This window comes from Microcaecilia unicolor, chromosome 1, assembly GCF_901765095.1.
Source record: "Microcaecilia unicolor chromosome 1, aMicUni1.1, whole genome shotgun sequence".
Taxonomy (NCBI): Eukaryota; Metazoa; Chordata; class Amphibia; order Gymnophiona; family Siphonopidae; genus Microcaecilia; species Microcaecilia unicolor.
This window is the reverse complement of record NC_044031.1, coordinates 732,575,619-732,602,828: the sequence shown is the minus strand read 5'-3', so window position 1 is coordinate 732,602,828 and position 27,210 is coordinate 732,575,619. Positions and strand designations below refer to the sequence as shown.

Here is a 27,210-nt window from a genome sequence, read left to right as displayed (position 1 = left end):
TGATATGATCCAGACGTTCAAATACTTAAAAGGTATTAATCCGTGAACAAATCTTTTCCGGAGATGGGAAGGCGGTAGAACGAGAGGACATGAAATGAGATTGAAGGGGGGGCAGACTCAGGAAAGATGTCGGGAAGTATTTTTTCACGGAGAGGGTGGTGGATGCTTGGAATGCCCTCCCGCGGGAGGTGGTGGAGATGAAAACGGTAACGGAATTCAAACATGTGTGGGATATACATAAAGGAATCCTGCACAGTAGGAATGGATCCTCAGAAGCTTAGCTGAAATTGGGTGGCGGAGCAGGTGGGGGAAGAGAGGTTGGTGGTTGGGAGGCGAGGATAATGGAGGGCAGACTTATACGGTCTGTGCCAGAGCCGGTGATGGGAGGCGGGACATACTGCTGGGCAGACTTGTACGGTCTGTGCCCTGAAAACGGCAGGTACAAATCAAGGTAAGGTATACACATATGAGTTTATCTTGTTGGGCAGACTGGATGGACCATGCAGGTCTTTTTCTGCCGTAATCTACTATGTTACTATATGTTACTATGATTAGTAGTAATCAAAATGGAAACAAAAATAGCTGATAGAGATGACATTTGATGGCAGAATAGACCTTGCAAACACTATATCATCTATGCAATAACTTATAAAATGTCTTCTCCTACTTGAGTTGGTTGAAAAGATGCACTTAAGAACGAGTTAACCTTACAAACTTTCCAAATCCGTCCTGGGGACAACACACCCAGTCAGATATTCGAGAGGAGGGTATGTTGGACCAGAACCAGGGGACCTGAGACTAGTTAAACTTAGTGCATGGGCCCCCCCCCCCCCCAGCACCCATAGCTAAGTGACACCTCTGTGCCACACATCCCCCCACCCACAAAACTCTGGTGCTCTACAGGACTGTGTAATTCACCTAATGGCAGAAATGGCTCTGAGCACAGAAGGACCCAATCCAGGAGGAATGCCACCAGCCCCCCAACAGAGGGGTAAAGTAGGCCAGACAGGCAGAAATACTGTACTGAGCAATGCAGACAGCCAGAAAGCAGCCAGAAGCAGTGGTCACTAAGGAGGAAGAGAAGCAAAGTAGCTGCTGGGCAGATATACAAAAGGGAAGGAGGGGTCCATGTACTGCAGAAAGCCCACGAGGCTGCCCCCTCTCCCTTGTGATCTTGGGCACGTAATTTGCCTTGAGCTACTATTGTAAAAGGAATGAGCTATATCTTAAACAACTGCCTTCCTCTCAGAGTGCCAGGAAGGAGACAGAATGCCTGAAGGAGCAAACCGAGAAAAATATCTGGGAAGGGAGAAAGCTCGCCAGCTCCCTATTAGTTGTGCAGCCTATCAAACATAAGTACATAAGTACATAAGTAGTGCCATACTGGGAAAGACCAAAGGTCCATCTAGCCCAGCATCCTGTCACCGACAGTGGCCAATCCAGGTCAAGGGCACCTGGCACGCTCCCCAAACTTAAAAACATTCCAGACAAGTTATACCTAAAAATGCGGAATTTTTCCAAGTCCATTTAATAGCAGTCTATGGACTTGTCCTTTAGGAATCTATCTAACCCCTTTTTAAACTCCGTCAAGCTAACCGCCCGTACCACGTTCTCCGGCAACGAATTCCAGAGTCTAATTACACGTTGGGTGAAGAAAACTTTTCTCCGATTCGTTTTAAATTTACCACACTGTAGCTTCAACTCATGCCCTCTAGTCCTAGTATTTTTGGATAGCGTGAACAGTCGCTTCACATCCACCCGATCCATTCCACTCATTATTTTATACACTTCTATCATATCTCCCCTCAGCCGTCTCTTCTCCAAGCTAAAAAGCCCTAGCCTTCTCAGCCTCTCTTCATAGGAAAGTCGTCCCATCCCCACTATCATTTTTGTCGCCCTTCGCTGTACCTTTTCCAATTCTACTATATCTTTTTTGAGATACGGAGACCAGTACTGAACACAATACTCCAGGTGCGGTCGCACCATGGAGCGATACAACGGCATTATAACATCCGCACACCTGGACTCCATACCCTTCCTAATAACACCCAACATTCTATTCGCTTTCCTAGCAGCAGCAGCACACTGAGCAGAAGGTTTCAGCGTATCATCGACGACGACACCCAGATCCCTTTCTTGATCCGTAACTCCTAACGCGGAACCTTGCAAGACGTAGCTATAATTCGGGTTCCTCTTACCCACATGCATCACTTTGCACTTGTCAACATTGAACTTCATCTGCCACTTGCACGCCCAATCTCCCAGTCTCGCAAGGTCCTCCTGTAATCGTTCACATTCCTCCTGCGACTTGACGACCCTGAATAATTTTGTGTCATCAGCGAATTTAATTACCTCACTAGTTATTCCCATCTCTAGGTCATTTATAAATACATTAAAAGCAACGGACCCAGCACAGACCCCTGCGGGACCCCACTAACTACCCTCCTCCACTGAGAATACTGGCCACGCAATCCTACTCTCTGCTTCCTATCTTTCAACCAGTTCTTAATCCATAATAATACCCTACCTCCGATTCCATGACTCTGCAATTTCTTCAGGAGTCTTTCGTGCGGCACTTTGTCAAACGCCTTCTGAAAATCCAGATATACAATATCAACCGGCTCCCCATTGTCCACATGTTTGCTTACCCCCTCAAAAAAATGCATTAGATTGGTGAGGCAAGACTTCCCTTCACTAAATCCGTGCTGACTGTCTCATCTCACTTCCTCAAAAGGATAGGATGCCATTTTTTTTTTTCCTTATTCTTTGTCCTTACTAGCAGGGACCATTCTATGGAAGTTTAACAGACACACACACACAAGTAGTGTAACCCGCTTACATTCTGATGGCATTCTTAACTACCATGAGAGCAAATCTATTAATCTAGGCAGGACCAAGAGGCTACAAGCTATGGAAGCTGTTTTCCTGAACAGCTGGGGAATCAAACATATAAACGGCGAGTGACCGTACTCACTCGCAAATGCGCAGTAGAGACTTCCCTGTCTGTCCCACCCCCACGTCAATACGTGATGACGGGGGGCAGGACAGAGAGGGAAACTGCGCAAAGGGGAGGGAACCGCTGAGGTCGCCACCGCTACCCCCCCCCCCGGAGTCGCCGCCTCCGCCACCCCTTCACCCAGCCGTCTCTTCGCTATTCAACTTACATCTCTGCAGCAGGCAGATCAGCTGAGCTGCCGTTGGCCTTCCTTCCCTGCCTGTGTCCCGCCCTCGCTGACGTTACGTCACACGAGGGCAGGACACAGGCAGAGAAGGAAGGCCAACGGGAGCTCAGCTGATCTCTGCCTGCTGCGGAGATGTAAGTTGAATAGCGAAGAGACGGGCGGCAACCCACCAGCCCCTTTTTAACGGGCTCAACGGCTAGTAAAATAGATTTAGAAAGAGGTTCCTCATCTTAAAACATCTGAAAAATTAAGAAAAACATTTTGCATTGCATAAAGGTTTAAATAAGATGCACTATTTTGGATGATGAGCTTTGGTAACTTAAGAAAGCTCTAAACATTGGGAGAGAAATTCTCTCTTCCAGGTGCACAGGACACCAGCTGCCCTGTAAATATTCCCTGCTACATCTCTGAGAACTATACAACAGCTGAGGGAGCATGAGAAACAAAAGGTTTGGTGTATTTTAAAGCTGCACACCTGCAGAAGTGGAGGAGCAGCATTATAACTACTACTGCCAATCATTTCTATAGTGCTACTAGACGTATGCAGCGCTGTACACATTATATGCAGGTACTTTCCTTAGAGAGCTCACAATCAAGTTCTGGTACTTGAGGCATTGGAGGGTTAAGTGATTTGCTCAATGTCACAAGGAGCTGCAGTGGGAATCGAAAGTCCATTGCACTAACCATTAGGCCAATCAGAGCAAAGAAAACTGAATTAAGTGAATGCACAAGGATGTCACACTACCTTGCAACCTCGAGAGCAGGCATGACAAAGCTTACTCCACAAACAGCAATACTCACTAATTCACCAGTGTTATGGATCTACCATAAATCAAAGAAATGAGTATGAGATGTCATTCCCAAACAAAGGAGAAATTAGATCTTACCAGCTAATTTGGTTTCCTTTAGTCCCTCCGGACAGGTCCAGGAACCGACTGTTGGGTTGTGCACTCCTTCCAGCAGGTGGAGACTGAGAATTCTAACTCTAGAAAGCCAATAAGAGCCCTGGCCAACTAGCCTCAGATTCAGTATAAAGTAACAAAGAAAGAAATCACCCTCCCCCCCCCCCCCGTGCCACCGGGTTTCTGAGCAGCCGTTCCATGTAAATTATAATGCAGCAAAGGCAAGGTAATGACACCCCTGTGCCGGTCAGCCAATGAATAACAATGGTTTATGAGCCAATTTCTCCTTTTTTTTTTTTTAATGTTGCCAATTCGCAAACCACACAACAGCTCTAATAATGAACCAAAACCATAACCAACAACGAGAACACACAGAAATGGGTGGGATCTGGACTGGTCCGGAGGAACTAAAGGAAAGCAAATTAGCAGGTAAAATCTAATTTCTCCTTCCTTTGCGTCCCTCCGGACCGGTCCAGGAACTGACTGTTGGGAAGTAACAAAGCAGTAATCCTAAGGGAGGGACCCCAGCAATCCTGCCGTTGCCCCAAACACCACTTCTTGATGACACTGCACATCCAATCTGTAATGTCCAAAGGAGGAACCAAAAAACGTTCCGCCCAAGAAGCCGCTTGTCCCCTAGTAGAATGAGCTTTGATCCCTTGTGGAACTTGCTTGCCAGAAAGAAGGTAAGCAGACTCTATAGTTTCCTTCAACCACCTAGAAAGAGTCAGCTTAGAAACCGCGAGACCCTTACGGGATCCCCTGATAAGGAGAAACAGACGGTCCGAACGCCTGAAATTTTCCGAAACCTTCAGATAGTGTCCGAGAACCCTTCTAACATCAAAAGATCGCAGTCTGTGCTGTTGTTCGGAACCCGAGGAAGAACCTAAGACTGGCAAAACCACAGACAGAGACATGAAAACGGGAGACAACTTTAGGAAGGAACGAAGAAACCGGACGCAACACCACACGCTCTTTAGAAAACTCCAAAAACGGCGGCCTACGGGAAAGAGTCTGTAACTCCAACACTCGCCTGGCCAGGGCAATGGCCACCAAAAATACTGTCTTGAGTGTTAAACCCTTAAAAGAACAAGCTGCTAAAGGTTCAAAGGAAGACCGAGTAAGAACAGACAAGACCAAATTAAGATCCCAAGTCGGAAACATAAGTCTCGAGAGAGGCCGCAGTAGACTTACCCGTTTTCAAAAACGAGAAACATCCGGAAGACTAGCTAAGGACTTGCCCTGAACATGACCCCGAAAACACGACAAAGCCGCGACTTGTACCTTAAGGGAAGCAAGAGTCAAGCCTTTTTCAAAGCCATGCTGTAAAAAATCCAACATCTCTGGCACCGAGGCTCGTAAGGGAGAAATGTCTCGATCAGCACACCAGGCCTCAAAAATCCGCCAAATTCTGACATAATTCAGGGACTTCGAACGACGACAAGAACAAAGCATGGTAGAGGTGACCTTTGAAAAGTAACCCCTCTTTGTTAATCGCGCCCTCTCAAGAGCCAAACCATAAGACAAAATCGAGCTGGGTCTGGATGAAGAATCGGCCCCTGAAGGAGCAGACTGGGGCGGTCCAGCAGCCAGAGAGGAGGAGCAGCTAGAAGGCACAATAGATCTGCATACCATGGCCTGCGAGGTCAATCTAGAGCTACCAGTACTACACCTTTCCCGCGTGCGCCTCGATGCGTTGAATAAGTCTTCCTAGAAGAGGCCACAGAGGAAATGCATATAGAAGACTTGGAGGCCACGGCTGTAGAAGAGCATCCACACCGTCCGCTCGAGGATCTTTCCTGCGACTGAAGAAGTGACTTACCTTGGCATTGACATGAGTGGCTAAAAGATCCATGACTGGCCACCCCCACTGATCTACTATCATTTGAAAGGCCTGCGATCCGAGAGCTCACTCTCCGGGATCTAGAAGGTGGTAACTGAGGAAATCTGCTTGCACGTTTTCTGTTCCTGCCACACACCAATATCATAGCATAGCGATACTAACACAGTTTCAGAACATTTTATACCGAGGAACACTCTTATTCCAAAGCAGCAGCACTTCACCTCCACAGGCAGAAGTGAAGAATCTGCCATATGTTAGCCACATTGAGCCTGCAAATAGGTGGGAAAATGTGGGGTACAAATGTAAAATAATAATACTGTGGAGAGTGCTTGCTTAAAAGTCTCCAGCTGAGGTCAGAAGTCACAATAAACAAATAACTTATAAAACTAAGAAAAGCAAAAAAAAAATACTATTCCAAAAGTTATTTAGATCACAAAAATTGATGACCCTAATATTTAAAAAAAATTCCTTAAACTATATATCATCAATTGAAGTGCTTTAAAAGATCGAATTACATTTGATCTTTTCAATGACTGCAAACCAATAAGAAAATCTGAGAAAGCTCAGTCTGCTGATCTGGAATCTCTAATTTTTCTTTTAATAAAAAAAAAAAAAAGCTGAAAAAATAAATATCAAACTACTAAAAATCTGATACGTTCCAATGACAAAAAACGATGTCATGGGAATTAGGAAATGTTATAAGTAACAGGGAAATAAAAAACCCCAGGGGAATGCTCAAAAGGCTTAAAAAAAAAAAAAAAAAAACTCAAAGAACTGCATAAAACTACTGAAAGTGTCAAAACATAAAAGGGGCCCTTTTACTAAGCCATGCTCAAAAGTGGCTGGAGCTGTTTGCAGCCTGTGGGTTTACCGTGCGCTGTGGCCACTTTTAGCATGGCAGTAAAATGGCCCTCTTTTTATATTATGTCCACACACCAACTGGAACTGTGAGTGTGGTGTGTGTGGTCTCCCCTGACAAAATTGATGAAATTTTAGCTTGTGGCCCGGGTCGGACTCGGTGTGAAACGGAGCTGAACTAGGGGCGTGAGACCCAGTTCACAATAGTAAAGGGTAGGTGGAGGCGAGTGGTTACGAGTCAAAAGCAATGTTAAAGAGGTGGGCTTTCAGTCTACATTTAAAGGTGGCCAAGGATGGGGCAAGACGTAGGGGCTCAGGAAGTTTATTCCAGAAGCAGAGCAGGGCAACACAGTCCATGATGCCACATTCTGATGTCTTCCTCCCCAAACTCAGGGTAGGCCTGGCGGCAGCTAGAAAAAAAAGACCACCATACTTTCAACACATGGAGCCCAGCAACAGAGAAGGATATAGCCCAAGGTACTGCAGTGGAGCTGTTTTCCTAACCAGTGGAATCCGCAGCACTGTGTGGGGAAAACCACTGCTGCTTTCACCAGTGCTGTCACCTCTGACAATTGGCCAAATGAAGGCACTAATTGGGCTGGAAGGAGACCACAGGCTACACAGGTTCGACACTCCTAGCTCAGGAGTTACTTTGGGGGAGAAACTACACACATGCAAACTTCTGCATACCACTTTTTGCTACCACTACAACACTGCAATAAAAAAGTTTTTGTTTTGTTTTTTTGTTACATTTGTACCCCGCGCTTTCCCACTCATGGCAGGCTCAATGCGGCTTACATGGGGCAATGGAGGGTTAAGTGACTTGCCCAGAGTCACAAGGAAGCTGCCTGTGCCTGAAGTGGGAATCGAACTCAGTTCCTCAGGACCAAAGTCCACCACCCTAACCACTAGGCCACTCCTCCATTACCACTAGGCCACTCCTCCACTGTTGCTACTATTTGAGATTCTACATGGAATGTTGCTATTCCACTAGCAACATTCCATGTAGAAGTCGGCCCTTGCAGATCACAAATGTGGCCGCGCAGGCTTCTGCTTCTGTGAGTCTGACGTCCTACACGTACGTGCAGGACGTCAGACTCACAGAAACAGAAGCCTGCGCAGCCTTCTACATGGAATGTTGCTAGTGGAATAGCAACATTCCATGTAGAATCTCCAATAGTAGCAACATTCCATGTAGAATCTCCAATAGTATCTATTTTATTTTTGTTACATTTGTACTCTGCGCTTTCCCACTCATGGCAGGCTCAATACAGCTTACATGGGGCAATGGAGGGTTAAGTGACTTGCCCAGAGTCACAAGGAGCTGCCTGTGCCTGAAGTGGGAATTGAACTCAGTTCCTCAGGATCAAAGTCCACCACCCTAACCACTAGGCCACTCCTCATTTTACATTCTGCAAAACATTTTTGCATGTACAATTCTGCTCAGTCACTGTTTCAAAACACACTTTATCACCATGTGCAGTTGAAAGACAAAGTTGCTTGTTTTATAGACCCTTAATAAGCACTACAAATCAGAAAAATAATGCTATGTTCCAGTACTATGAAATTAAACAAAGATAAAACACCTAAAGAATGCATTTTATTTTGTATTATTGGGTTTTGGTTTTGTAAAATTGCCTTAGGCATCAGCTCATAGGCGATAATTTAAAATGTATGCAAGTTTGATAGACAAAGATCTGCATCATACTGAGTATCAAGAGGTGAGCATCTTTCACCCCAGGCAGGATGCAGCACTTTCAACAGCAGTCCTCCTCCCCACCCATCCTGATCACTCCATTTAAATAAAAGCCAAGAAGAATACAGAATACATAGTCTCTGGGGTATCACATAAATTGCATATCCACATGTGCAGTGAGCAACACCCATCCAACCTCTAGGACTGGGGAGAGAAAGGGGAAGGAGTCGGACATCTGCTTGGACAAACAGCATGAGCTGAATTCAAACATTTCTTTTATGCACGGTATACAAAACAGAGAAAAGAACATTTTATCCTGAAACAAGATACATTTATATAATACAGAATTAATGGAGAAACAAATATAGCTTATGTGAAGATCACAAAACAGTGAGAACATTACTTATGATATCAGTTATCATTGGTGTGTGTGTGCTAGAGACATGACACAAAAGATGCATGTCCCTCTGATCAAGTAAAAGTCAGCATAGTGGGGGGGGGGAGCAAGAGGAAAAGCTCGGTGGTCTAGGGGTATGATTCTTCTTGCTTCGGGTGTGAGGGGTCCAGGGTTCAACTCCTATGAGCCCATTGCCTTGCGGGGCAGCTTTGAGGTGGCGGAGGGGTGTACCTGGGTTACCAGTGAAGCTTTTTGAGTACACATGTAGTGCCAAGCCTGAAGTCTCCCCAATTTACAGGTGCAGAGGCCGAGGTTGTGGGTTTGAATCCTAGCACAGTCAGTCATGGAAGAGGGGGGTAAAAGCCTGTACTAGTCAACATTTTGGGGGGGAAAAGGGTTTGGACAAGTTCCTAGAGGAAAAGTCCATAGTCAAGTTATTGAGATGGATATGGGGAAGCCACTGCTTGCCCTGGGATTGGTAGCATACAATGTTGCTACTTATTGGGTTTCTGTCATGTACTTGTGACCTGGACTGGCCACTGTTGGAAGTAGGATACTGAGCTAGATGGACCATTGGTCTTATGTTGTAAGCTGTCAGACAACTGTCATTTTGGTTCGAGTCTGAAAAAAATTTAAAATTTCCTTGGCAACTTTTAGTTATAGTAACATAGTAAACAGATGGTAAAGAACACTGCAGTCAATCCGGTCTGGCCCAAAAGGTGGCCAGGGTTGCACCTGCTGGTCCGTGCAGGTAACCCCCCTCCCCCCAAGATCGATCTCTCTCTCTCTTTTGTGCAAGTCATCGAAAAACAGGCTCCTATGTGTATATTCCATGCCTTACTAAATTCCTTCACAGTTTTCATCCTCACCACCCCAGGTATCCACCACCCTCTAAGCTGAATTTCAAATCAAATTCATTTCTTAAAATGCAGCTTCCATCATATATATGTAACCATGGACCAACAAACACAGATGCATCAACAGAGATCTTGGTACAGCAAACACACATAAAATTAATGGGTTTATATATTCATCCAAACAAGTGGGCACTTCTAAGAAGAGATTTGTTTTCTTGATGGGAAGGGAGGGTGGGTTCATTTAAATTTTAGCCCATGTAGATTGCTCTTGCTTGCTAAAGTTTGAGAAAGGGCTTCCCTGGTATATATAGACTCTCCTTTCCGTGGCTCAGGATTCCCATCATGCTCACTGATATCTGCTACTGGGACCTGGGTAGGATATGTTTTATGTTTATTAGATTCTTGGATATACGAGGTTTTCCCTTACATGGTAGTTAGGCTCTACCCAGTGCGTCTCAGGATGCACTGTGTGGGGCAGGGCGCCACCATTTTGAAGACAGCAGCCTGGAGAAGCAGGAGCACATGGGCATCACGCCTGTCTCCTAAGCAGTGGGGGGGGGGGGGGGGGGGGAGGCCACTGGACCAACAGGTCAATTTGTGACTTGGGGAGGGGGTCTTGCCCTGGGAGAGGACCATTGGGCTACCAGTGCATTTTGCTACAGCATGTTCTTTTCTCTCTTTTATGTCAATTTTCCTGTCAGTGCCTCAGCAATCACCTCTTGGCAGGGGCGTATCTGTGTGGGGCCACAGGGGCCTGGGCCCCCGCAGATTTCGCCCTGGACCCCCCTACCGCCGCCAACCCTCCCCCGCCGTTGCCGTGGGTACCTTTGCTGGCGGGGGACCCCAACCCCCGCCAGCCAAGGTCCGCTTCCTCCTGCCGCTTTTAAGAAGTTCTTCGTCCTAGGCTCCATCACGCCGTGCTGTTCAAAGAAGCTGGCGCTGCTACCTCAATCCACTTTCGGAGTCTGATGTCCTGCACGTACAATGTGCGGCGACGTCAGACTCCGAAAGTGGATTGAGGTAGCAGCGCCAGCTTCTTTGAACAGCACGGAGTGATGGAGCCTAGGACGAAGAAGAACTTAAAAGCGGCAGGAGGAAGCAGACCTTGGCTGGCGGGGGTTGGGGTCCCCCGCCAGCAAAGGTAGGTGACGGTGGCGGGGGGGGGGGGGTTCGGCAATGGTGGCCGGGGGGGGCTATAATGTGCCCCCTCACTCTGGCTCCCGCCGACTTTCAGATACGCCACTGCCTCTTGGGCACTAAAAGGAAAAAAAAAAAAGTTAGTGCTGAGCAGCAAAAATTAGAGTAATGATTTTAACACGGAATTAAATATGAATGCTCATTACTGAGCATGCCACGGCAACTTTTCACTCTGAGTATTGGCTCTTCAGGTAGTATGCATTTTGTTCCTAAAAAGGTAGAATAAATCCTACCTACCTGCATAATATGTGTGCGAGATTATAACAGATGTAGCTTCTGACATGTATTCTCTTCACATCAATTGCTAAATAGCCTGAATTGCTAATTTTTTTTTTCCCCATAGAAACAGAATGGGAGAAAAACCTTAGTAGATCAAGCCTTTATTACAAAACTAGTAAAAAAAGGCCCGTTTCTGAGCAAATGAAACGGGCGCTAGCAAGGTTTTCGTCGGCAACACTCCCCCTGCCAACCCCTTCGTTGTTGTGGCATTGCTCCGCCCTCAACGTCATGACGTTTGATGCGAGGGCGGGGCCCGGAGCGATTTCCCACCCTCCCCCCCCCGCCTCCTTGCCAACCCCTTGGTTGTTCTGCCATTGCTCCGCCCTTGAGGGCGAGGCCCGGAGCGATTTTGGTGGCTTCACCACCACGAACCTTCGAACCTTTTTGAAGGAAGTCAGGGCTTGGCTTCACTGATGTCACTGTCTTCAGAACGTTGAGGGCGAGTTTTATATATATAGATAAGAAACAACAACAACAAAAATCCTGTAACACTAATTATGTTTCTCTCCAGTTCACCCATCCACCTATGTGTTAGCAAAATGAGAACACATTAAAAAAGCCAACTGAAAGAAACACAAAGCAGATGAAGCTGAAGAGTTTCAAGCTCTTCGGACATGACACCTATTAGACAGTAATGCATTAGAGTTTTGTGACATGTTTGCAAGAAAAATGTTACACATTCAAATGATCTTTTCAACCACACAAAAAAAAAGTCTCAACAGCACCAACATGTTAGTACAATATTGATCTCACTTGCTCTTCTATAAAAGCTTTTTTTATTGCACTTAATATAGGGGAGGGGTTCAAGACAGAGAAAAATGCTGTGGACAGGGAGGAGAAAGAACACTCTGCACTGACCACGGTCCTTTCTGGTCACTCTCAGGCTGAGTGATATCGCTCTGAGGGCGAGGAACAATTCCACGGTAATTGCATGCTTGGTAATTTTCTTCTAGATAGCAATTTCATTTCCTTAACATCTTCCCTGCCACACACACACAGCCTCAGGATTGCCAACAGCGCCTCTGATCAGCTAACAATCCAAGAGCAGGCGTGTGTGTGGGGGGGGGGGGCTGTTACACGCCAAAGATGGAAATTCAATTTCTTTTTATTAAGCATGTGTGGGGGGGGGGCAATGTTTGTTCAAGTTAAGTTTCAGATAGTAGTGTAGCAGAGAATGAGATGCACTGACTGAGTACTATGCACTGCCTTTGCTATGATACAGTTGAGATGGGTAGTGAAAAGGCAGTGTTAAAAAAAACAAAACAAAACCACTTATGATACAACAGAGCAGAATGTCGTCACAGAATATGATACAGGGGCAAAGTGAATGATACATACCTGTAGCAGGTGTTCTCCGAGGACAGCAGGCTGATTGTTCTCACGACTGGGTGATGTCCGCGGCAGCCCCCACCAACCGGAAGAAGCTTCGCGGGCGGTCCGCACGCAGGGCACGCCCACCGCGCATGCGCGGCTGTCTTCCCGCCCGTGCGTGACCGTTCCTGCCAGTTGAATGACAAGCAAAAGATGAAAACGCAACTCCAAAGGGGAGGAGGGAGGGTAGGTGAGAACAATCAGCCTGCTGTCCTCGGAGAACACCTGCTACAGGTATGTATCATTCACTTTCTCCGAGGACAAGCAGGCTGCTTGTTCTCACGACTGGGGTATCCCTAGCTCTCAGGCTCACTCAAAACAAGAACCCAGGTCAATGGAACCTCGCAACGGCGAGGGTATAACAGAAATTGACCTACGAAGAACAACTAACTGAGAGTGCAGCCTGACCAGAATAAATTCGGGTCCTGGAGGGTGGAGTTGGATTTACACCCCAAACAGATTCTGCAGCACCGACTGCCCGAACCGACTGTCGCGTCGGGTATCCTGCTGGAGGCAGTAATGTGATGTGAATGTGTGGACAGATGACCACGTCGCAGCCTTGCAGATCTCTTCAATAGTGGCTGACTTCAAGTGGGCCACCGACGCTGCCATGGCTCTAACACTATGAGCCGTGACATGACCCTCAGCCTGGGCATAAGTGAAGGAAATGCAATCTGCTAGCCAATTGGATATGGTGCGTTTCCCGACAGCGACCCCTAGCCTGTTAGGGTCAAAAGAAATAAACAATTGGGCGGACTGTCTGTGGGGCTGTGTCCGCTCCAAGTAGAAGGCCAATGCTCTCTTGCAGTCCAATGTGTGCAACTGACGTTCAGCAGGGCGGGTATGTGGCCTGGGGAAGAATGTTGGCAAGACAATTGACTGGTTAAGATGGAACTCCGACACCACCTTCGGCAGGAACTTTGGGTGGGTGCGGAGCACTACTCGGTTGTGATGAAATTTGGTATATGGGGCATGAGCTACCAGGGCTTGAAGCTCACTGACCCTACGAGCTGAAGTAACTGCCACCAAGAAAATGACCTTCCAGGTCAAGTACTTCAGATGGCAGGTATTCAGTGGCTCAAAAGGAGGTTTCATCAGCTGGGTGAGGACGACGTTGAGATCCCATGACACTGTGGGAGGCTTGATAGGGGGCTTTGACAAAAGCAAGCCTCTCATGAATCGAACGACCAAAGGCTCTCCAGAGATGGCTTTACCTTCCACACGATAATGGTAAGCACTAATCGCACTAAGGTGATTCCTTACTGAGTTGGTCTTGAGGCCAGACTCTGATAAGTGCAGAAGGTATTCAAGCAGGTTCTGTGTAGGGCAAGAACGAGGTTCTAGGGCCTTGCTCTCACACCAAACGACAAACCTCCTCCACTTGAAAAAGTAACTCTTTTTAGTGGAATCCTTCCTAGAGGCAAGCAAGACACGGGAGACACCCTCAGACAGACCCAACACAGTGAAGTCTACGCCCTCAACATCCAGGCCGTGAGAGCCAGGGACTGAAGATTGGGGTGCAGCAACGCTCCGTCGTTCTGCGAGATGAGAGTCGGAAAACACTCCAATCTCCACGGTTCTTCTGAGGACAACTCCAGAAGAAGAGGGAACCAGATCTGACGGGGCCAAAAGGGCGCTATCAGAATCATGGTGCCGTGGTCTTGCTTGAGCTTCAGTAAGGTCTTCCCCACCAAAGGTATGGGAGGATAAGCATACAGGAGGCCGGTCCCCCAATGGAGGAGAAAGGCATCCGACGCCAGTCTGCCATGGGCCTGTAGTCTGGAACAGAACAGAGGCAGCTTGTGGTTGGTCTGAGAGGCGAAAAGGTCCACCGAGGGGGTGCCCCACTCTCGGAAGATCTTGCGTACCACTCTGGAATGGAGCGACCACTCGTGCGGTTGCATGACTCTGCTCAGTCTGTCGGCCAGACTGTTGTTTACACCTGCCAGGTATGTGGCTTGGAGGAGCATGCCGAACTGGCAAGCCCACCGCCACATGCCGACGGCTTCCTGACACAAGGGGCGAGATCCGGTGCCCCCCTGCTTGTTGGTGTAATACATTGCAACCTGATTGTCTGTCCGAATTTGAATAATTTGGTAGGACAGCCGGTCTCTGAAAGCCTTCAGTGCGTTCCAGATCGCTCGGAGCTCCAGGAGGTTGATCTGCAGATCCTTTTCCTGGAGGGACCACAGACCCTGGGTGTGAAGCCCATCGACATGAGCTCCCCACCCCAGGCGAGATGCATCCGTCGTCAGCACTTTCGTGGGCTGCGGAATTTGGAATGGACGTCCCAGGGTCAAATTGGTCCGGATGGTCCACCAGAGCAGTGAAGTGCGGCAACTGGTGGAGAGGCGGATGACATCTTCTAGATTCCCGGTGGCTTGAACCCACTGGGAAGCTAGGGTCCATTGAGCAGATCTCATGTGAAGACGAGCCATGGCAGTCACATGGACTGTGGAGGCCATATGACCCAGAAGTCTCAACATCTGCCGAGCTGCGACCTGCTGAGACGCTCTGGTCTGCGAAGCCAAGGACAAGAGGTTTTTGGCCCTCGCTTCGGGAAGGAAGGCCTGAGCCGTCTGGGTATTTAGCAGAGCTCCTATGAATTCCAGAGACTGGGTTGGCTGGAGATGGGACTTTGGGTAATTTATCACAAACCCCAGCAGCTCCAGGAGTTGAGTAGTGCACCGCATGGACCGGAGGGCTCCCACCTCCGAGGTGTTCTTGACCAGCCAATCGTCGAGATATGGGAACACGTGCACTCCCAGCTTGCGCAGATACGCCGCCACCACCACGAGGCACTTTGTAAACACTCGTGGGGCAGAGGCGAGCCCAAAGGGCAGCACACAATACTGAAAGTGCCGTGCGCCCAGGCGGAATCTGAGATACTGTCTGTGAGCTGGCAGTATCGGGATGTGAGTGTATGCATCCTTTAAATCCAGGGAACATAGCCAATCGTTTTTCTGAATCATTGGCAGAAGGGTGCCCAAGGAAAGCATCCTGAACTTTTCTTTGACCAGGAATTTGTTCAGGCCTCTCAGGTCTAGGATGGGACGCATCCCCCCTGTTTTCTTTTCCACAAGGAAGTACCTGGAATAGAATCCCTGCCCTTCCTGCCCGGGTGGTACGGGCTCGACCGCATTGGCGCTGAGAAGGGCGGAGAGTTCCTCTGCAAGTACCTGCTTGTGATGGGAGCTGAAGGATTGAGCTCCCGGAGGACAATTTGGTGGCAGGGAGGCCAAATTCAGGGCGTATCCGCACCGCACTATTTGGAGAACCCACTGGTCGGAGGTTATGAGAGGCCACCTTTGGTGAAAAATTTTAACCTCCCTCCGACCGGCAGATCGTCCGGTACGGACACTTTGAGGGCGGCTATGTTCCCATGGATCCAGTCAAAAGCCCGTCCCCGGCTTTTGCTGTGGAGGCGCAGGGGGCTGCTTAGGCGCACGCTGTTGACGAGAACGAGCGCGCTGGGGCTGTCCCTGTGCCTGGCGAGGCCTTCGGGCCGGCTGGGTGTACCTACGCCTTGCAAAGGAATAGGGCGCAGCCTGCCGGGCCCGGGAAAAACGTCCACCTGCTGAGGTGGATGCTGAAGGCGCCCGGTGGGAGAGCTTGTCGAGGGCGGTTTCCCGCTGATGCAGTTGGTCCACCAGCTGCTCGACCTTCTCACCAAAAATGTTATCCCCCCGGCAAGGGACGTCGGCCAGTCTCTGCTGGGTGCGGTTGTCCAGGTCAGAGGCACGCAGCCATGAGAGCCTGCGCATCACTATACCTTGGGCCGCAGCACGAGATGCCACGTCACAGGTGTCATAGATACCCCTGGACAGGAACTTTCTGCACGCCTTCAGCTGCCTGACCACCTCCTGATAAGGCCTGGACTGCTCCGGCGGGAGCTTATCGACCAGGTCCGCCAGTTGCTTCACATTGTTCCGCATGTGGATGCTCGTATAGAGCTGGTATGACTGGATGCGGGTCACGAGCATGGAGGATTGATAGGCCTTCCTCCCAAACGAGTCCAGAGTGCGAGACTCCCGCCCCGGGGGCGCCGAGGCGGTATCCCTCGAACTCTGTGCCCTCTTGAGAGCCGAATCCACGACCGCCGAGTCATGGGGCAATTGTGGCCGCATTAACTCTGGGTCCGAGTGGATCCTGTACTGGGACTCTGCTTTCTTGGGGATGGTGGGATTAGTTAATGGTCGCATCCAGTTCCGAAGCAGTGTCTCCTTGAGGACATTGTGCAGCGGTACCGTGGTGGACTCTCTAGGTGGTGATGGATAGTCGAGGACCTCGAGCATCTCAGCCCTCGGCTCATCCACAGAGACCACGGGAAAGGGAATGCAAATAGACATATCCCGCACAAAGGAGGCAAAAGAGAGACTCTCAGGGGGCGAGAGCTTTCTCTCTGGTGAAGGCGTGGGGTCCGAGGGGAGACCCGCAGACTCCTCTGAGGAGAAATATCTGGGGTCCTCCTCTTCCCCCCACGAGGCCTCTTCCTCGGTATCGGACATGAGCTCATGTAGCTGAGTCCGGAACCGGGCCCGGCTCGACGTCGAGGCACCAAGGCCTCGGTGTCGTCGAGCGGTGGACTCCCGCGCCGGCGGGGACGAAGCTCCTTCCATCGACGTCGACGGGGACTCCACCTGCGAGGCGGTCGAGACCGGCGCCGCAAGCGGCGGCGGCGTCGACGACCTCGGCACCGGGCTAGAGCTCGCCGGCGCCACAGTCATCAGCGCCGAGGGCGCAAGCACCCCCGGCGCCGGCACAGCCAGGCGCATCAGCCCTTCCAGGATCCCTGGAAGGATGGCTCGGAGGCACTCGTCCAGGCCCGCTGTCGGGAAAGACGTGGGGGCCGGTAGAGGCATCGGTGCCGGAAGCTGCTCGGGTCCAGGAGACTGCACTGAAGTGCTGGGACCCTGACGTGGCGGTACCTCCACCACTGAGGGGGACCTCTCCTCTCGACGCGGACGCTTCGGCGTCGACTCCTCACCGGTACCGAGAGCCGGATGCGTCGAGGGCGACCGGTGACGGCGCTTCTTTGCCTTCTTACGGTGCCCGTCACCGGCGCCGGGTGGTATGGAGGAGGAGGAGGTCGATCCCCCTCGGTCCCGAGGAACCGGGTCAGACAGGGTTCGGTCCCGAGGGCCACGGGCTGAAGTAGTGACCGGGGCCGACTGCCCATGCGGTCTCTCACCTCTACCCTCACCGGAGGACCGGCGGGCCCTGTTCTCCTGGGGTCAATGCCATTGATGCCGATTTTTCGGGCATCGATACCGGTACCGATGCCGTCGAAGTCAACGTCGAGGGGCCGGCGCAAGTTCCAAAAAGACGGTCCCGCAGAACTTGCCTCGCAACCTGAGTCCGTTTCCGGAGACCGAGACACAGGGAACACGACTTGATATTGTGCTCCGGCCCGAGGCACTGGAGGCACCAAGCGTGGGTGTCGGTCTGCGAGATCGGCCGGCCGCACCGACCACACTTCTTAAATCCACTCGGGACCTTCGAGGACATCGACGGAAAAATCGCGTCGGCGAAGTTAAAGTCGTCGATGGTGGCGGAAATAACACCGAAAAAATTAATCGATCGCGCGGCCACAAGGCCGCAACGCGACGCCCTCGCTAGAAACGAGGGAAAAAGGGAGCGCGTGCTCTTTTTTTTTTTTTTTTAGAAAAACGAAACTGGGGCATGCGGTAACAAAAATCTAACAAAATGAAACAAAATCGCGTAAACGCGACGGTCTTTCCGGGGCTGCGAAGGGAGAGCGGCGACGGCATGACTCTCCTCAGGTGCGGAAAAGACTGGCGGGAACGGTCACGCACGGGCGGGAAGACGGCCGCGCATGCGCGGTGGGCGTGCCCTGCGTGCGGACCGCCCACGAAGCTTCTTCCGGTTGGTGGGGGCTGCCGCGGACGTCACCCCAGTCGTGAGAACAAGCAGCCTGCTTGTCCTCGGAGAAATCCTTGCTACACAGCAAATTTTCATACAGAAAGTAAACACCATATTGACCTTATTTCTCCACAGCTTATCAAAATAGTAAATACATTTGAGGCTGCACACTCACAGACCGACTCCGACAAACGCCGAAACACGGTGCCGTCTTGAGTCTCAGAGGTGCATTTGCTACAATAAATCATCCACTATATTGAACTTCATGTTTCCTGATTTTTGCTGTAAGTACAATCAGACACCCTATTCTTGTTTTTTGCTGTGACTTTTCACAGTGGTGCTTTTGTTCCTCTGCCCTTGCGTGGTTTCCCTACATCATTAAAGGTTACCAAATGGGTTTTTTTGCCAGACAAGATTTTTTTTTTTTGATAGTCCTTTTCATCAGAGTGCTCACATGACTGCATGCTGCCAGCCTGAACCTATACAGAGGAATCATCTTTATCAGAACTTCTCTCGGTTAGTGTCAGGCCTCAACCCAGCATTAGGGACACCTTATAGATGCCACTGAGTGTGTACAGTGCTGGCATTAGGGGAAAGGCGGGTGCAGGATGGGCAACTGTTCAGGGCCCATGCAGACCTACCTGGAGGTGAAAGGAGCCCAGGCCCGTTCACCTGAAGGACAAATCTGCAGGCTACAGAAGAAAAAAAAAAGAAAGGCAGCACAACGGAATGAAAGCATATCTAATTACTATGATTATTGGTGATAGAAACATTTTAAATGTGACCATCAATGTAATTCATACTTGGTTACTCCATTCCAAAAGCAGATTGTTTTAAATCGATCACTCTTTAACAACTTCCTAAGCAGCAGTTCGCTGAACTTATACTACCTTTACAGGCTGCACAAGACATACCGTGTACATCAAGCGTATCTGGAAGGAAGATATTTCTTAGGTGTTTTTTTAACACAGGCATAAGCTGAGAGCAGAAGTATCTGCAAATGTAATCCAGAGCACGCAGAAAAAAAAATACTCAAGTCCTGCACTTCTAAGAGGTGTCACCCCGGGTACAGAGGTTTTGCACCTGGACTCTCCCTTCCTTCCTTACCTCCTCCTGAGCACCTTTTCTCTCGCGTTTCTAATTTTTGTACATCAAGTTCTACTTTCTCATGCAATTTAGTTTTAAGTTAGTCCAATCAAAAAGGTTATCTTTTCTTTTCTCTTCTATTTATTACTTTCTCACTCATCATTCACAAATGGTTGGTCATGGGCACCTGTATCTGTTATGCTTTTTGGCTTTGAAACCCCAGCATCATGCTTTATCCAGGGGTATTTGAGTCGGCTCAGCTACTGTGAACGGACACATGTGGGCTCTAAACTTATTGTCAGCCTTAAGGCAATTTTTAGAACCAGAACTATTTGGATTTGCTAGAACCTAAGATGTGAAGACTTAGGCAATCGAAGAGCTTTGGTTTCTTATGTTTACTTAACTTTTTAATATTTATATAAATGTTCTTTCATGTGTAAACTATATAAACTTTTGTGTAAATGACTGGACCAAAATGCCTGCTTTAAAAAAAAAAATTAAATTCAATATGCCTTAGACAACAGAATGTGAATGGGGAGCCTCCAGAACCAGGTTTGGGCACCACTGACCTACTGTGTTGAAACTTATACATATGTCTGACACTAACAGCAGCAGAAAGTTAAGAAATATGCAAATATAATAATCACTGTTGAACTTCACTGCTAATTTATACCCAGATGATTGAAAGCCACTTGCTGTTCCAAACAGTGCTCTAAAAACAGCGCTGGAACAGTGCGGGGCCATACCTCCCCTATGATCAGAGATAATAGCATGCAAATTTATGCATGCTATTATCTCTGATCAAAGGGTAAAGAGCGGCAGGCGCGTGCGCTCAGGCACAATCCTCCCGCACTTTCAAACACAGGGGCTGGCAGTCCGTGGGACCACCAGACCCCAAACAATATGGCCCTGGTGGCCTAGTGTCCCCACAAAACCCCCACCACGAGCCAGCGACACAGGGGCTGGAGGTCTGGCGGACCTCCCGATCCCCACCCTGACACAAGTTCCCTTATATGGTGTGAAGCCCCGCCCAGAATGCACTGGGCTGGGCACCGGCATTTTTGAAGCGGCGCTGCTAGAAGAGGAGGGAGTCTACCTCTCTTCTCCAACAAAGGTACTGGGGGGGAGGGGAACAGGGGCACTAGACCACCAGATCAGAGAGGCCCCCTGGATCTCCAGCCCCCCCTGAACTTGTGTCAGGGGAGTTGGAGGGACTGGAGGTCCAGCCACCATGTCACTGGCTCGGGTGGGGGAGGGTCTGCTAGCATGCTGGACAGAGCACACCATTCCTCCCCCAATGGTCTGCAAACCCTAACACCAGCTCTGAGCTGGTGTAGGGTTTGTCACAGACAGCGCGCCAATGTTTGGCAATTTGGTTTGCTGCTCACTGATCATTGGGGACAAATACATTTAGAAAGCATTTGCATGCTACTTGTGCTAAGAACCCTGTTTTACATGCATTTGCATGCTAGTTGCATTCAGAGCCTGCTAGTGCATTGTTTCATGCGCTCAGGGACTCTGGATCATGGGGCTGTAGCAAACGTTGGAGCTAGTATGGCGCTAATAGTCTCTAGCACCTGCGTTTGCTTCTAATCATCAGCCCATTAGTTCTAGCTCTGATGTACACAATATACTTTATTTATATCCTATATAAAACTCCTGTATTAAAAACAGGCTTACTTGAAAACCTTTATTTAAAAAAAAAAAAAAAAAAACTTACCCCCTTAATAGCCTAAAAAGGGAAGCAGATTTTTTTTAAGGGGGGGGGGGAATGACTGATGATGATCAGCAAGTGTACCAATTATACACATCACACACACATACACTAAGGGGTAAATTCTATAAATGGCACCCAAATTTAGGCACTGGGAAAAATCAGCATTAAGCGCTAGTCTCTAAAGGGTTACTCAGTGCGAAGTGGCACTTAGAGCAAATTCCAACACCCAACTTCAAGCACAAGGACTTCTGCCTGCTGAAACCTGGTGTAAATGCTGGCACGCACAACCCTGATATTCTCTAACACCCATGCCCCTCCCGTGGCCCTGCCCCCTTTTGGGTTCCAAGTGACACCTTGGGTACACAGCATTATAGAATAGTGCTTAGGCAGTTGTGCGCGTAAGTCCAAGTTAGTGCCAACACCAATGCCAATAATTGGTTAACACTAACTTGACTACGTTTACAAGCTCATCTGGGCTCTGCATCTGAATTTGGGCACTGAATAGAAATAGGGCGGATATATGCACGTACACACACATATATTAACATAGACATTTATTGATTACTGTCAGTCACTTTCCAAATATCATCTGTGCTGCCCTTTTTATGGACATTTAGGAGGCCAAGTTATAAACGGTTTCCAAGCATTTAAAGCCGATCTTACACACAGAGGAGACCTCATGTAAAAATACAGGGAGGTATACACTAATATAAGCATGCATGACAAAAACTGTGCCCGAATAACTTTGATGAAAGACAAAATGTAGGCTTATAACAATACCCCACGTGCAATGTCAAGAATGAACTTGCTTTTATGCGACTTGGGTGTAGGTGTGTTCAGGAGCAAAGCCTGGGTGAAGCACAGGTACTGCTGTCATTTAGATGTGTTCTTTATAAAAGAAAGACATGCAAATGTGCTTGTATATTTACTCCTAGGCATGTACAAATGCATGTGGGTTCATTCAAACTGCAATTCCTGCTTTATATAGGCACCTGTGTTTCTTTACAAAATAAACCCAAAATAAATGCGCACTTGACTTCCCTCCTACGTAACCTGTTATAAATTTACCGTCTAAATAATTCCCATGGGACACACAGACAAAAATATTCTTCCTTTCACACAGGCAAACACAGATAGTCACACGTAGAACAGCATTCTCGTCGCTGACCCGCCTGTGTGCGGCGGAAAGTACACATGCTGTGCAATAGCACATATACTTTAACCAACAGAGGTTTGTGTGTTCTGACTCTATACATGTTCTGGGCAAGAAACCCATTCTAACTATGCACCCGTTTTCAGCTGATGAAGAAAAGAGCATTTCTACAGGCAGGGGGAGGGGAGTAAATCTATGCACCACGTCTTCCCCTCCCCATTATCTTTTTTTGAGAGGCCCCTACAGTGGGGGAAATAAGTATTTGATCCCTTGCTGATTTTGTAAGTTTGCCCACTGACAAAGACATGAGCAGCCCATAATTGAAGGGTAGGTTATTGGTAACGGTGAGAGATAGCACATCACAAATTAAATCTGGAAAATCACATTGTGGAAAGTATATGAATTTATTTGCATTCTGCAGAGGGAAATAAGTATTTGATCCCCCACCAACCAGTAAGAGATCTGGCCCCTACAGACCAGGTAGATGCTCCAAATCAACTCGTTACCTGCATGACAGACAGCTGTCGACAATGGTCACCTGTATGAAAGACACCTGTCCACAGACTCAGTGAATCAGTCAGACTCTAACCTCTACAAAATGGCCAAGAGCAAGGAGCTGTCTAAGGATGTCAGGGACAAGATCATACACCTGCACAAGGCTGGAATGGGCTACAAAACCATCAGTAAGACGCTGGGCGAGAAGGAGACAACTGTTGGTGCCATAGTAAGAAAATGGAAGAAGTACAAAATGACTGTCAATCGACAAAGATCTGGGGCTCCACGCAAAATCTCACCTCGTGGGGTATCCTTGATCATGAGGAAGGTTAGAAATCAGCCTACAACTACAAGGGGGGAACTTGTCAATGATCTCAAGGCAGCTGGGACCACTGTCACCACGAAAACCATTGGTAACACATTACGACATAACGGATTGCAATCCTGCAGTGCCCGCAAGGTCCCCCTGCTCCGGAAGGCACATGTGACGGCCCGTCTGAAGTTTGCCAGTGAACACCTGGATGATGCCGAGAGTGATTGGGAGAAGGTGCTGTGGTCAGATGAGACAAAAATTGAGCTCTTTGGCATGAACTCAACTCGCCGTGTTTGGAGGAAGAGAAATGCTGCCTATGACCCAAAGAACACCGTCCCCACTGTCAAGCATGGAGGTGGAAATGTTATGTTTTGGGGGTGTTTCTCTGCTAAGGGCACAGGACTACTTCACCGCATCAATGGGAGAATGGATGGGGCCATGTACCGTACAATTCTGAGTGACAACCTCCTTCCCTCCGCCAGGGCCTTAAAAATGGGTCGTGGCTGGGTCTTCCAGCACGACAATGACCCAAAACATACAGCCAAGGCAACAAAGGAGTGGCTCAGGAAGAAGCACATTAGGGTCATGGAGTGGCCTAGCCAGTCACCAGACCTTAATCCCATTGAAAACTTATGGAGGGAGCTGAAGCTGCGAGTTGCCAAGCGACAGCCCAGAACTCTTAATGATTTAGAGATGATCTGCAAAGAGGAGTGGACCAAAATTCCTCCTGACATGTGTGCAAACCTCATCATCAACTACAGAAGACGTCTGACCGCTGTGCTTGCCAACAAGGGTTTTGCCACCAAGTATTAGGTCTTGTTTGCCAGAGGGATTAAATACTTATTTCCCTCTGCAGAATGCAAATAAATTCATATACTTTCCACAATGTGATTTTCCGGATTTAATTTGTGATGTGCTATCTCTCACTGTTACCAATAACCTACCCTTCAATTATGGGCTGCTCATGTCTTTGTCAGTGGGCAAACTTACAAAATCAGCAAGGGATCAAATACTTATTTCCCCCACTGTATATTAAAAGCTGGCTGCCACAAGCTTTCCATATGTTCACTGCTGATCTTGGGTTTTAGAAACCAGATTGCAAAAGCACCACTGAAAATCTGCAGACTAGAATGTGTTCAATCAAGACTACAGACTTACATTTCAGCTATGTGAATTGCTGCTTGTCCTTCTAATCCAACTAGTCCTGTTCCGGGTGGGGAGGAGGGAGGAATTAGGAATTCTACTGAACAGCCCTCTGTAAAATGGATCCCACAATATATTCCCCTACTCTGCACTACAGCTCCTTGGAAAAGATCAAATCTGTCAATGCAAATACAGTGAAAAAACTATCCCATTCAACAGAAAATTCAGCAAATTAATCTCAGATCCGCAGAAAGCTAAAAATCAAGCCACTGCGGTCACTGAAGTACGTGCAAGCAAAACAAAAAAGCTCAGCATCATGACATTTAACCAGAGAACAGACAGATCCCAGATACCGCTGCTTAAAAAAGAGCTCCTGGCCAAGGACCAAATACACACAATGCCCCGAGGGGAAGGCACAAGCTCCCCTACAAGGAAATTGAGACAGAACAGCCAAGTGAACTTTTCACTTTCAGCAACAGGATAGATTAACAACAAGAATTGGGCAGGGGGAAGAAAAAGGAGAAAATACAACACAAGAAGCATGAGCATTATTTCTTCCTTATCAGAAACCAGGGCCGACCTATGGGGGATGAGAGGACATGTGCAGACATTAAAAAAAAAACCTCATTTGCATAATTCAGTACAGACTGAAAGCAGGGTCATGTGCAAAAACCACACCACAAATTACTCAATCCTAAAGCCAGCCTCATCAGTTACAGGCAATGAACCTACTAACACAGAAGCCACTAGGATCTGGGCTGCTCGATTCCTTTTCTGGTGCCCTACACCTATTTAGGTTACCTACAATGAATGTATATGAAATCAGTTTGCACACACTGAACCTCCAATCTAAGGAAGTATTCCTTTATGGAAAGGGTGGTGGGATGTGTGGAACAGCCTCCCGGTGGAGGTGATGTATTCGACTCCATGAAAGCACAGTAGCAGCACACAGGAGCTTTAAGGGAGAGGAAGGGATAGTAGAAGGCAGTCTGAATAGATAGACTATATGGCTTTTATCTGCCTATATGTCCGAGTTGATAGACCTTCCAACCAGAAATGCTAAAAGATCATCCAGAACATACCTCAACCTCCACTTCCCTAATTGCAAGGGCGTGAAATACAAGACGCTACACGCGTCAACCTTTTCTCACACGAGCACGCAACTTTGGAATACACTGCCGCGCAACTTAAGAACGATTTACGAACAAGCCTCCTTCCGCAAATTACTGAAGACTCATCTGTTTGAAACAATTTATGGCAAGAGCCAAAACATATAGAGTCCACACTCACTGATCATCAATGCTCCATACATCCACTCCAAACCCTCATCCCCCGTAATTCCACATCACTCATACATCTACTCACAGGAATATGTACACCATATATCTCTGTGTCAAGACTGCCCTTTAAGCTTCCCATTGTCTCTTTCCTACGTTTCAATGTTGATGTCCCATTGTTATATTCTTAATGATACTTCGATGGTTTCACAAAACTTGTACAATGTAACCTATAACCAAGTTGTAACAAATGTATTTCCATTATTCATATCTTATTGTAAGCCACACTGAGCCCGCAAAGAGGTGGGAAAATGTGGGATACAAATGCAATAAATAAATAAATAATTTTTCTCTGTTTCCAATGTATGCAAATTCATTGTGGATATCCTGAAAACCCAACTAGTTGTGAGGTTGCCAGGGCAGGCTTGGGAAGCCCTGGGATAGAGTCTTGAAAATATCATCTTTTTTTTTTTGTTTTAGGAGGTTACGTCTTATTTTATTTATCCACACTTAATATACACCAAAGCAACAGGGCCGGTTCAAACTATGGATCAGGTGAGGCTCTTGCTTAGGATGCCAAGATCCCTGGTCTCTCTAAGTCCCCTAAAGGACAACATCTTTTCCTCTCTTCCCTCCCTCCTACCCACAATCCTTTATTCCCTCCACCCCTTCCCGAGTCTACCTTTAAACTCCTAGAGGGCGTCAACAGAAATTCATACACACTGCCAGTGGCCAGTATGGAGTCTTCCCTCTTCCATATCCCACCCCCTCTTTCCAGTGGGGCTACACATGGCAGAGCGAAGTCTCAGGGCTGGCTACAGGCAACATGTGTGAATCATTGACACTGCTGGCACCCTCGGAAGATGAGAGAGAGAAAAAGAGAGAGAAAAAGACACTGGATCACTGGGGGACTGGAAGGCCACTAATTTTGACACCCTTTGAGGCATATTTTCAAAGCACTTAGACTTCCAAAGTTCTATAGGTTTCTATGGAACTTTGGAAGGCTAAGTGTTTTGAAAATATACCTCTTTGTCACCAGTTTGTTTGTTTTTTTGGGGAGGGGGGGTGCACCAATGCAAGAGTTATCTTGGGGCTCCACAGTCCCTTGAGCTGGCCTTGCAAAGCAATTAGAATATAAACACAACATACATTAAACAATGAGCCTCAGATTAACACACTGCTCTTATTCCTAGGACGTCTCCCTTTTGTTTTATTTCTTAAAGTATTTTACAATTGCTGCGAATACAAGACAGCACAGATTTTATTGTAGCCATCCAGTTTAAACACATCATTCTGAATCCACACCTCAGCTCAGGCTACAATCCTGTTTTACAAGCATATCGGAGCTATAGCTGCATTTGGAAGACAACCAGCACTGCAGCACCCTGACTTCTTGAGATTCTTACAAATAGTGGAAGTGGCTACACAGGAGCAGCTTTCTGAAACAGCAAACGCTTTTATACTTAACCAGAACAACAGAATGTAAAAACCATGAACTCAAATGAATTTGCTCATTTTCCCAGACGACCAAATCTACCTATCTAAAAACACTGGATTATAA

General features: G+C 47.9%; 1 protein-coding gene across 3 annotated transcripts in view; it reads right to left on the bottom strand.

Moving 5' to 3' along the window:
• FURIN (furin, paired basic amino acid cleaving enzyme) overlaps positions 1-27,210 on the bottom strand; it is a 336,167-nt gene that overhangs the window by 275,128 nt on the left and 33,829 nt on the right. The window lies entirely within an intron of this gene.